At 48.4% G+C, this 4,696-nt stretch overlaps 1 long non-coding RNA gene across 1 annotated transcript; it reads right to left on the bottom strand.

Annotated features, from left to right (window-relative positions):
• Window positions 1–1,418: 1,418 nt before the first annotated feature.
• Window positions 1,419–4,032, bottom strand: Gm39482. The gene is made up of 2 exons (XR_880343.1): window positions 2,736–4,032; window positions 1,419–2,484 (listed from the first exon to the last, which is right to left on the bottom strand). It is a non-coding gene; the product is annotated as a predicted gene, 39482 (long non-coding RNA).
• Window positions 4,033–4,696: the final 664 nt, after the last annotated feature.

Raw genomic sequence — 4,696 nt, 5'->3', positions numbered from 1 at the left:
ATATGCTGCTGCCTAGCAGGACAGGATGACTTCCTGGGTGTGAGACCCTGCCCTGCGTGTCTTCGCTGTTCTCTCTCCTGTGCAGCCACGGTAAAGTCATTCATAGAGTTTGATGTACAAGGCATTACGCACTTTTATTGTGCCTCACAAAAAAAACGAGCACATAGCCCTTCCCTGTACTAGTCTGACAGGGGATTGAGAAACTGTAACAAATGGGTTCCTTGTGGGTAGGGTTGTATGGATGGGTAAGGAGATGAGGACAGAGCTCAATAGTTGTTTGCCAGCACAGACAAGGTTCTGAGTTTAGTCCCTTATGTAGAAATGAAAAGGAGAGGAGGAAGGAGGAGGAGGGAAATGGGGAGGAGGAGGGAGAGAGGGATGGGAGGGAGAGGAGAGGGAGGGGGAGAAGAGAAGAGGAGGAGGAAGAAGAGAAGAGGAGGAAGGAAGGAAGAGAAAGAAAAAGAAAGAAAAAGAAAGATGGATAGATGGATAGATGGAAGGATGAATCGATGGACAAATGGATGGTCAGATTCCAAGAAGGTGGATAGATAGATTTTGAGCATCTGAGTGGGTCCCAGGGGGCCGTGATGATCCTTCTGTGGCACTGAGTCATTATAACAGGGGTGGGACTGAGGGTGGGGCTGGGGAGCTTGTAAGAGGGAGGTCTCCAGTGGGCTTCTGGAGTCTGGGGCATGGTTTTATTTTTGCCTTTTGTTGTGATCCCTTAGCCCAGCTAGGACCCTGTGGTCCTCCCCACAGTGTGAGGAGCACTACAGGCCGGCTGCTTGAAACAAACCATTGTGGCGGCTGAGCCCAGGCCTGTTCGATATTCTATTGACAAATTCACCTAGGCAACCTGAAGCCCGGTTCCTCAAGCGCGCTGCGACCAACATCGTGGTGATACTGTGCCTTAAAGGCACCTCCAGAGCCTCCTCACTCTCCTGAGGAGGGGGAAGAGGACAGGGCCAAGCAGGAGCATAATGTGGGGGCCATTTGTGTCCCCACCATCCCCAGGCCCGGAGACCTCTCAATAAAGCCTCTCACTGTGCTTGCCAGACTTAGATGCTCAGCTTTAGTGCCAGGCTGCCGTTGAGGTGGCATCTGAGGGCCAGAGGAGCTCACTGAGGGAGAAGTCACTGACGTATATTGCTACTGATCAGGCCTCTAATGAGGAGACTGCAGTGACTAATCAATGTCGCTCAGAGCATTGGAGCGGGCTCTGTGGGCTGTGTCCACAAATGGCCGCCCTTTTTTATCTGAGGAGCAGGGCTGCCTGGAGCACGGGATGCATGCTACAGGACACACCCAGGTGCTTCCTCACCGACCCTTCAACCCCTGAGAGTCAGAACACAGGCATAACTCCAACCCCTGGGTCAGCCTGAAGAGCTAGTGAAGAAAAAAAAAAAACTGGGCCCAGCTCAACTCCACACAGCATAGAATCTGTGTCTGACTGTCAAGATCTATTTGGGGAAAAAAGGCAGAAGGCAGGCACAAACGGGAACGTACCTTTGGTAGGAAAACAAGAAGAAGAAAGCCACTATAGCCCAGTGTGTGAGAGAATCCTCAGCCTGTCTCTGTGTACTTAACAGCTGCGGCTGTCTTTAGAATTCCAAGAAAGAGTGCTCCCCCACACCAGCTCCTACAGAAGATTTCTGTGGCTCTTTACAACATTCCTTGGCTTTTATAGTACTAATTCTTGGTCCCCAGGGTGAAAAAAAATAAAATTCAGCCATCACCGGCAGGTTGAAAATTCTAAGTATCTTGTCTCTATGGCACTCCTTTTGCGAGGCGACTCCATTCTCTCCAATAGAAGATTACACCAGCTTCAGGCAAGGAGGTGGGGGTGGGAGGCCCATTCTAAACCTTCCCATTCAAACAAGTCAAAGAATACAGAATCACCCCCATTATAATCATTACTGTCAAATCACAGGGCAGTCAGCTCACTGACATAGGCCAGACAGACATCCGGGAGAGATTGGTACTGCCAGACCTGCTTCTGTGGAGAGGAGGAGAGCAGCAGGCTTGGGGCTTCTGTTCTGGCCCCGTCTGCTGCTTCCACAGCCCCTGTGTCTGCTGCTTCCACAGCCCCTGTGTCTGCTGTTTCCACAGCCTCCGTGACTGCTGCTTCCACAGCCCCTGTGTCTGCTGCTTCCACAGCCCCTGTAGTCATAGCATCAGAGAGTTCTGCAAGGAAGGGAAATGGCCAGAAGATGCCCATGTTCCAGACAGGGGTCCCAGTTCTCCACACCTCTCCAGAGATGTCCTTCCATAGCCAGAACCAGGGTTGTATTCTGACCTTCACGGAGTCCCAGTATATCAGCCTCCACGAAACAGTATTAAAAATGATATCTTCAAGCTGACCTAGTGGCATATGCCTTGACTCCCAGAATTCAGGAGGTGGAGGCAGGTGGATCTCTGAGAGTGGAGTCCAATCTGGTCCATACAGGGTTCCAGGACAGACAGAGTGACACAGTGAGATCCTGTCTTAAAAAAAAAAAAAGTAGAAATCAATGACACCCTCAACTGTGTTAGCATAATGACTAGCCGGCTACACTGATAGCTGAAAATTTCCCCTTGATCTTGTTTGTGCTCCTGATTTCAACAATAAATATATCTACCTGCAGTAGAATATTATTTAGCCTTCCTAAGGAAGGGGATTCAGACACCGGTTACAACATAGAGAACGCCATGGGCACCGTGAGCAGGGCACGGGAGGGCAATGCTATGGATCCCACCTGCAGGAGGCCTTACAACAGGTCAGGAGTAGGGCTGGACCACGGCCGCTCCGTAATTGATGGAGAGATGGCACTTGTTGCTCCTGCAGAAGACACTGGTGGGTATCCCAGCACCTACATAGCAGCTTACAATCACCTACAACTCCACTTCCAGGGGATCCGTTTCCTTCTTCCTACCTCCAAAGATACCAAGATATACACCACATGCAGGCACAGCACACATAAAATAAAATAAATCTTTTGAAAAGAGTCAAGTCACAGAGTGCATAAAGAACATGTGTGTGTGTGTGTGTGTGTGTGTGTGTGTGTGTGTGTGTGTGTGTGTGTGTGAGCTTTGAGTATTGAATGAAAACAGGTTTCAGTGTGGGAAAATGGAAGATTCTACAAGTGCATGGAGTGGCCTGCCTAACAATGTGCATGGCTTAACATAGCTAAACTAAGCATTAAAAGACAAAGATGATAAGCCTTGTGCTATTTACCTTATCATGCTTTTCCCCCACTGCTGGGATAGAGTGCAGGGCCTCCTACACACTAACGAGGCCCTGCCGCTGAGCTATGTCCCCAGTCTATTTGTTCATGTGTGTACTAGTATATTTGTATTCTTTTTATTTTTATAACAAGTTTTGCTTAATTTCCCAAACTGGGCTTGAATTGAAGATCCTTTTGGGGGCAGTGGTGGTGCACACCTTTAATCTCAGCACTCAGGAGGTAGAGACAGGCAGATCTCTGAGTTCTAGGCCAGCCTGGTTTATGGATGTACAAATCTACAGCTCCCGTTCCAGGACTGCACAGGGCTACACAGAGAAACCCTGTTTGGAGAGGGGGGGAAGAAATCCTGTCTGGGAAGAGGAGTAATTTAAGATCCTCCCCTCCCCCAAGGGGGGGGGTCTGAAGGGATGGCTCAGTGGTTAAGAACACTTCCTCTTCTTCCAGCTGTTAACCAAGGCTAAACACCCTCAATTGACTCAACACTTCCTATAGCTTCAGCAGGAGGGATCCAATATCCTACTCTGGCCTCTGTGGGCACTGAACATACATATACAAACACTTAGGGACACACACACATACACATAAAATAAAGAAAAATAATAAAGAAAAATAAAAGATTCTCCTGCCACCACCTACTAAGTAGCTGGGATTGCAGGCATGTGTTACCATATAGAGATTACCACAAATCTTAAATATATAATTTTAAAAAGTAAATTATGATCCAGCATGATACCACACCCTTTTCATCCCAGCACTCAAGAAGTAGAGGCAGGCAGAGCTCTGTGAGTTCAAGGCAAGTGTGGTCTATATATCGAGTTCTAGGCTAGCCAAGGCTACATAGTGGGACCTTGTCTCGACCAAACAAAAAACCAACCAAACAAAAAATAATAAAGGAGATTAAGGCTGGGGTGTGGCTCAGCCGGTGGGCCACTTTCATAGCATACAAAAACACCTGGCTTTGATCCCCAACACGGCACACAATCCAGGATGGTGGTACACAACTGTAATCCCACTACTCGGGAGGCAAGAGACAGGAGGACCGGGATTTCAAGATCACCCACATGCCTGAAAAAAAGAAAACATTTTCAGAAATCCCTAGGCGTCGTGGGCACTGCACTGGAAATGGATAGCTGTTAAGATGACTCCGTGCAGGAGCGTGCCCTTTCTCAAACAGGAACAACACGCATAGCAGTTCTTTCAACCAATGGCTAGGGCCGGTGGCATGGAGCTTTATCTAGGTCATTCCGGTGAGTATAAATACGTACTTTTCAAGACAGAGTCTGAAACTGCACATGATGGCCCAGGCCTGTAATCCTAACATTCAGGAGGTGGAGGCAGATGGATTAGGTGTTTGCAGCCTAGGCTACGCAAGGCCCTGTGTCAAAACAAATAAATAAAACCCAGAGAGACACAGTCTGGCCCACCCCTTATCCTTCTGAAGGTCATTACAGTTATGTAAGACTTGTGGTCAC

This window comes from Mus musculus, chromosome 11, assembly GCF_000001635.26.
Source record: "Mus musculus strain C57BL/6J chromosome 11, GRCm38.p6 C57BL/6J".
Classification (NCBI taxonomy): domain Eukaryota; kingdom Metazoa; phylum Chordata; class Mammalia; order Rodentia; family Muridae; genus Mus; species Mus musculus.
This window is presented reverse-complemented; position numbering and strand designations above follow the sequence as displayed.